Source organism: Lutra lutra, chromosome 5 (assembly GCF_902655055.1).
Source record: "Lutra lutra chromosome 5, mLutLut1.2, whole genome shotgun sequence".
In the NCBI taxonomy this organism is placed as follows: Eukaryota; Metazoa; Chordata; class Mammalia; order Carnivora; family Mustelidae; genus Lutra; species Lutra lutra.
The window spans coordinates 72,339,409-72,347,196 of NC_062282.1; the positions used below are offsets into that span (position 1 = coordinate 72,339,409).

At 44.2% G+C, this 7,788-nt stretch overlaps 1 protein-coding gene across 2 annotated transcripts in view; it reads right to left on the reverse strand.

Annotated features, from left to right (window-relative positions):
- Positions 1-7,208, reverse strand: part of AFF4 (ALF transcription elongation factor 4) — a 96,221-nt gene extending 89,013 nt beyond the window's left edge. The window contains exon 1 of one of the 2 annotated variants that reach the window (XM_047728954.1): positions 6,792-7,208. The gene's annotated coding sequence lies outside the window, so the exon portion shown is untranslated. The remainder of the gene's footprint in view (positions 1-6,791) is intronic. The other variant, XM_047728953.1, reaches the window with a different exon arrangement.
- Between the last annotated feature and the right edge of the window lie 580 nt (positions 7,209-7,788).

The following is a 7,788-nucleotide window of genomic DNA, read 5'->3' on the forward strand; positions in this document are numbered from 1 at the left end:
AAAAAAAAATACTAAATAGGGGCGCCTGGGTGGCTCAGTGGGTTAAAGTCTCTGCCTTCGGCTCAGGTCATGATCTCAGGGTCCTGGGATCGAGCCCCACATCGGGCTCTCTGCTCCGCAGGGAGCCTGCTTCCCCCTCTCTTTCTCTACCTGCCTCTCTGCCTACTTGTGATCTCTGTCAAATAAATAAATAAAATCTTTAAAAAGACAACAACACTCAGAGACGGTACCTGAAGCAATACAAATGGATGAGATCATCCGCAAGAGTGAAAACAAGAATGCCAAGGCTAAAAGCCAGATCTATCAAGAGATTAGCAGACTTAACAGTCTGTAAAAAGGCAACTGGTAGGCAGAAAGACAGAAAAGGGACAGAGTCATAAAAGTCAAAGAAGAAAACAGTAACAAGGAGAAAATGGTTAACAAAAGCAAGTAGAGGGCCCCTGGATGGCTCAGTCAGTTAAGCTTCTGCCTTTAGCTCAGGTCATGATCCCGGGATTCTGGGGGATCAGGCCCGTTGTCATCGTCGGGCTCCCTGCTGCTTCTCTCTCTGCCCCCTCTGCCCCTCCCCCCACTCATGCCCTCTCCTCTCTTTCTCTCTCTCTCTCTCAAATAATAAAATCTTTACAACAAAACAAAACAAAAGCAAGTAGAGAAGAGGTAAAGGAGTAAGCGATGATTATAAAATTTGGAAATACAGAAGTCACAGGTGGCTTTGATAAGCAACTTCACTGGCAGGATGAGAAGCCAGGGTGAAGGCTTAAGAGTATAGAGGAAGTACACAACACTACCCATGAAGTATTCGTGCCATTAAAAAAAAATTCAAGCCTGGCTGGTTCAGTTAGTAGCGCATGTGACTCTTGATATCAGGGTCGTGAAGTCAAGCCCCAGGTTGGGCACAGAGTTTACTTAAAAATAAAAATCCAAGCCTCAATCGGATCAAGCTTCTGTATGTAACTACTAATATATAGGAAAAAAGGGACTGAGGAACATATTACATGAAACCACAGGGATGCAATCAGCACAATCTGGACTGTGAGAATTCTCATAGGGCAAAGATGTGATTTCTTTAACAAACTGAATAGAAACAAGAATAAGAACAAGAAGATACAATCTCATTTGGATCCTAATTCACACAAACTGTTAAAACAAAAACTGTAATCAGGGAAATCTGCACACTGACTAGATACATGATGAGACTAAGGAATTAGTGTAAATCTCTTCAGTGAAAGGTAGGATTATTATTTTAATCCTTATTCTTTAGAAATACATTTTGAAGTAGTATTAAAAAGTCTAAGATGTTTTCCCTGAGACACTGTGCTGACTGTCACCCAGCAGGCTATATAGTCCCATAGTTAACAAAACAAGCAAGAGAGATGACAAAAGTGATGCAGAGATTCAAAGAGGGTAGGTGCCAAATGGGGTAGCAAGAGGAGTCAAGCAAAACTTTAGGAAGGCAATAGTACCTGCACTAGGCCTTAAAAAACAGCGACATTTTAACAGGTAGGGAACAAGAAAGGAAAAGTGATATTCCAGATTGAAGAAATGGAAGCAACTGCAAAGAGGTGGGAAGGCCTGTCAATACAGAGCACTCACCACTCCATAAAACTGGTGCTACCATAAGATGACAAGAAACGGGAAAGTCAAAGTGAAAAATCATAACCCACTAGGCATCTCTAACTTAAGAAAATGATTATAGCCATTCAGCTCTTAAGTAGCCACAGGGAACACAGTCCCAGGATAGATCATGACAGTAACTGGTAGCGAAACCATAGTGGCTTTCCAGGACACTCTATTCATGTCAATCCCTGATTTCTCCTGCCACACACACATAACTTTGGAAAAACAATGCACAATTTCTTTATTTTTTTTTGAGATTTTATTTATTTATTTGACAGAGAGAGACATTGAGAGAGGAGATCAGGCAGGAGAAGTGGGAGGGGGAGAAGCAGGCTTCCCTCAGAGCAGGGAGCTGGATGCAGGGCTTGATCCCAGGACACTGGGGTCATGACTGGAGCCAAAGGCAGACACTTAACAACTGAGCCACCCAGGCGCCCTGCATAAGGTTCTTTAACCCATCCTAGGAAATAATTGAAAAAATTAGTTTAAAATTATACCCAATAATAAGCTTTGTCTACTGGCCTAAAAGCCATCACCATGATCTATTTGGCACTCCAACACAGACAAAGTTACATGAAATGCCTTCCCTCAGAACATTCCTCAGGTTACAGATTTTTAAATAAAGTATAACTGATGAAGCAGGTAGATTTCATTTTTATTTTTTTATTGTATCAACTAGTTCTTTTCCTTTTTTTAATTCTACTGCAATTAATACACAATGTTATATTAGTTTCAGGTATACAGTAAGTGATCAAACAGTTCTATGCATTACTCAGGTGTTCATCAAGACAAGTGCACATCTCTTGCAGAGTGCATGCACTGTGCAAGTGCACTATGTGTTAACTATACTGGAATTAAAATAAAAATGTTTTAAAAAGACAAGCGCATTCCTAATCCCCTTCACCTATTTTACCCATTCCTGAAACCCACCTCTGGTAACCATCTATTTATTCTCCAGAGTTAAAAGTCTGTATTTTGGGGGCGCCTGGGTGGCTCAGTGGGTTAAAGTCGCTGCCTTCAGCTCAGGTCATGATCCCAGGGTCCTGGGATCGAGCCCCGCATCGGGCTCTCTGCTCGTCAGGGAGCCTGCTTCCCTTCCTCTCTCTCTCTGCCTGCCTCTCTGCCTACTTGTGATCTCTGTCTGTCAAATAAATAAATAAAATCTTTAAAAAAAAAAAAAGTCTGTATTTTGGTTTGGTTTGGTTTTTCTTTCCTTTGTTCATTTATTTTGTTTCTTAATTTCCATACGAGTGAAATCAGATGGTGTTTGTCTTTTTCTGACTTATTTCGCTTAGCATTATCCTCTCTAGCTCCATCCATGTTGCAAATGACAAGATTTCATTCCTTTTTATGACCAAGTAATACTCCTGTGTGTGTTTGTGTGTGTGTGTGTGTGTGTGAATATCAATGGATACCTGGGCTGCCTCCATAGTTTGGCTATTGCAAATAATGCTGCAATAAACAAAAGGGTATATATATCTCTTTGAATCAGTGTTTTCATATTCTTTGGGTAAATACCTGGTAGTGTGATTACTGGATTGTGGAATAGTTCTACTTTTATTTAATTTTTTTTTAAAGATTTTATTTATTTATTTGACAGAGATCACAAGTAGGCAGAGAGGCAGGCAGAGAGAGAGGAAGGGAAGCAGGCTCCCTGCTGAACAGAGAGCCCGATGCGGGGCTCGATCCCAGGACCCTGGGATCATGACCTGAGCTGAAGGCAGTGGCTTTAACCCACTGAGCCACCCAGGCGCCCCGATAGTTCTACTTTTAATTGGCTGTACCAGCTGGCATTCCCACCAATAGCACACAAGGGTTCATTCTTCTCCACATCCTCACCAACACTCGACTTTCGAATTTCAGCCACATGAAGAAGATAGACTTTAATTTTTTTCCTTCAAAAACATAATTAATGGGGCACCTGGGTGGCTCAGCGGGTTAAGTCTCTGCCTGCAGCTCAGGTCATGATCTCAGTGTCCTGGGATTCAGCCCCACATTGGGCTCCCTGCTCCGCGGGGAGTCTGCTTCCCCCTTTCTCTCTGCCTGCCTGTCTACTTGTGATCTCTCGCTCTGTCAAATAAATAAATAAAATCTATAAAAGAAAACAATAAATAGTCTCAATGTTAAAATGCTTCTGAAATATTTCGGAAATGAATTCAGTGGTTCTAATATTTTTTGTATGCCAATACCATTAAAATTCTTCAGATCTGATGCCAGTGAAAACGAACATCAGAACAAACAGGAATGCAGGTGATCAGCCAAAACTCAGTAACTGTCATGTTTATTACATCCTCCTCATGTACTAGAGTATCACTTCAAACAATCAAGATGAATATAAAAACTTACTACAAGTAGAGGTGCTTTTTTTTTTCTTTTCTTTTTTTTTTTTAAGATTTTATTCATTTATTTGACAGACAGAGATCACAAGTAGGCAGAGAGGCAGAGAGGAAGGGAAGCAGGCTCCCCGCAGAGAGCACGATGCGGGACTCGATCCCAGGACCCCGGGATCATGACCTGAGCCGAAGGCAGCGGCTTAACCCACTGAGCCACCCAGGCGCCCTAGAGGTGCTTTTCTTAAAGCAAAGGAAAAAGTAGCAAAATGAGGTTGGCCTTTAACAGTCTTTAATCACTGACTACAGCTTATTTCACAATAATGGAGACTGGCACACACCCTCCCAGAAATCAAGCATAATCATTCCAACTTATCAGAGGAAATGAAAAAGAAAATGAGTAAATATCATGAGCACTGGGAGTTCAAAAGCTGGGAAACCTGTACATTATATAGGAAGGTTAAAAAAAAAAATTTTTTTTTTTTAGTATATTTGACACAAGGAAAGTTTTAATAGTAAGCTACCCGGAGCATAGAGCTAAAATAAAAAATAAAACTTCAACTTTTATAATACACATGGCACTTCTGGATCATTGTTCAGGTGTGTCTTCAATACCTATAAGAACACCTCCTTGATTTTATGAAAAATCCTTTGAAGAGAAGGCCTTATACATTTTGGACTTCATTCCAAACCAGTAGATGGCCACAAAAGAAGAAATACCTGTTTTCTTTGTTCCTCTCAGGTACACATAAAGCCATGATATTTACCTTAACTCTTCAAAAAAGGTAAGATAAAGAACTTTTAGAAGGCTTCATCTTCTGTCATCTTCTGCAGCTGACAGACACATTTTCCCCTTCAAATACTGATCACTTGTTCATATAGTTTTCTTTACACTTTTGTGAAATCTTAGGTTGGGTATCATTTTCAAATTCAATCTAATAGTTGTGTAAAATACTGTGGAGGACAGGAGAAATATAAATATAGTTCTTGTTCTAAGCACACTACAAAAAACCTATGAGAAAATTACAATACAAAAGGAGAACGTACCAACTGTTATAAAAGCCATACAATAACTCAAGAACACAGATAATCTATGTCATCTGACAAGCAGAAAGTGAATCGAATGAAAATATTCTATCTTTAGTAATTCTTAATAACAGAGCTTCACCAAAGCACTGTACAATCATCTTTACACCCCAAAACTGTTGAGCACTTTCCAATTAACACAGTTAAGCTCTTTTTTTTCTTTTTTTTACCCAGGCAGTAAAGGTTGGTTCATTCACAGACCTATCTTGTCCCCACTTGACTCAAAATTTTACTTAAAGTAGAATTTGCCTACGGTTCCTGCATAGCTAACAAAAAAGCCAAAGTTATCAGCATGCAAGCCACCACAAACTGAATGAAACTGCTGATATTAAAAAATATATATGTATATATATTGCATCCAGGTAAAGTGACTCTAAAAGATAAGTAAAAATAACTCTTGAGGGTTTTTTTTTTAATATTTAGAAAATTAAGGATACAGTGATGAATAAGGAAAATAAACCTGAGAAATTTAAAGAAGCCAGCTTTGTTAAAAACCAAGTGGCCACCTGCCAACACTTCTTTATGCACATAGGACCAAAGATGATTCCAAGCACATTCTCAGGCCACAAAGGCTCTTTATCAAATGCCAAATTAAGAAAATTCTCATAAATATTTCAACTTTGATAAGTCGAAGTACAGTTAAATAAAAAAAGCACTTTACAAAGCTTTGCAGAATCAATATGGAAACAAAGCTCTGAGCTTTTAACACCTGAGTCCTAAAAATCAACACGTATTTTAGACGTCACATCTACAAACATTTTATTCACAGACACTTAGAGCTTAGATGCCGTCAAGACAAATACCGGTCACTGGAAAAGGGGTTGGCCTTAGGTTAAAATTTCCATAAGGCCATCAGGAAAGACATGATACAATTCTGAATTGCAGCTGACTGCGAGAACCCTAAATCGAACTCTCCGTCTCACTTGAACTCCATACACGAGCATTTCAGATTTGTACTTTCAACTTCCTATAAATGATATCCATTGTGAGAGAAAAAGCAATAAAGATACTCCTCAAAGTCCTATACCCCATGATCCATCCTCAAAGAGTGGAAGGAACAGCAAAGTGGAAGGAACAAAGCACTGACGTCAATTACGAGATTAACCCCGGGCACAGGCAGCTGGAGGAAAGGCCTAAACATCAATATCCAAATACAGGCTATCGGGATTACTAGCTAACAGACAGATTGCGAAGTTATGGGGGGGTATTCAAGTATTACACCCCCCACATTCCCATTTCTAGTCAATCCCCTTCCCTAGACGAAGGTGGAAAATTTTTTTTCTTTTTTTTTTTTTTTTTTTTTTTTTTTTTGCAGAGAAGGTGGGGGTGGGGGGAGACGTGCGCAGGATCGCGAGAAGGAAAGCGAGAACTAGTTGGGTAATGATAGCTAGAATCTGGGCCTATTTTCTCTTTAACTAGAAATAACTTCCCATTGAAGAGGGTATTAAAAAGTAACAAATCAGTCGCTGGAATTTCTGAGGAAAGGAATGGATTAAGAAACGAAAGCTTAGAGGAGAAACGGCGAAAAGAGGGATTTCTGGGAATTTGTTAGGATGGGTTAGCCTTATATTTTTTTTTGTCCGAGGGCGGAGGAGGAGGGGCGGTGAAACGGAAAAAAGAGAGGCGAAGCGGGGTCGAGCTGCCCGGGCCTGGAAGATCTCCCCGAGCCCCCAGGCGGAACCGGTTCTCCGTCTCCCCACCCCCACCCGGCGGCCAAACCAGGCCCGGCCCTCAGTCAGTTCCGTCGGCCCCTCTCACCTCCAATCCCTGCTCCGCTAGGCCCGAACCATCTCCCAGCTGCGGCAGCGGCGGCACCCGGCCTGCACCTTCACCGGACGCGCATTCGAGCCCGCCCGGGGGGCGGCGACAGGCTGCCAAGGGCGAGGGGCTCCGGGCGGCGGCGAAGGTTCGGGAGGTCTGGAAAGGAGCAGGCGGGGGCGGCAGCGACGCGCCTCAGACGGAACAGGCGGAGGTCCCGCCCCGCTCCATGACGGTCGGGCCCAGCCCGGGACGGCCGACTGAGGCGGCAGGGGCGGGCCGACGAGGACCTGGCACCGGGATCCCCGCCCCGTCCGCTGGAGGCGGCGGCGGCGACGGCGACTCAGCTCCCGCAGCCAGGACTGTGACTGACGCAGCGGCCGTGCCACCCATGTGACCAGGGCCGGGCGGGGGCGAGGCGTCACGTGGCGACGCCGCGCCCCTCCGCGCCAGAAAAGCTGGGGGCTGCGGGGCCGCGGGGCCTGCAGTGACGGGAGGCGACACGGGGCGGTGACTTGCGCGGCTGTCGGGTCGGACGACCCGGGACAGGCGGAAGCACCGGCCCGGGTGGCCTAGACCCGAGTTCCTGGGCCCCGTGGCCGCGGGGCTCAGGGCAGTCAGGCAGGACCCGGCCTGCAGATCACACCCTCCTGTGCACGTAGCCGCTACCGAGGTTCGGAAGGGCGGGGACGGGCCTAGCCGGATCTACCGCTTCTGGGGCTCAGGTGACGGGGCTCAGGCTGTCCTCCCCTGGCCGGGGTCTAACCGAACCCTGAGCCCCCTAGACCGGCTTCCCGGTGCTGACGTCGATGCCCCGAGTCCAGCAGCCCTCAACAGGTCGGCAGAGAAAGGAAGTCTCCGAGGACTCACGCGGGGAGGATGCTAGGAACCTCCCTTGAACTTCTCCCATGAAGCCTCGCCAACCCTTTTTTGTTCGTCATCGAAACGTTTTCTGCCACTAATACTGTTCTTCAGAATATCATTTTCAACACTTTCC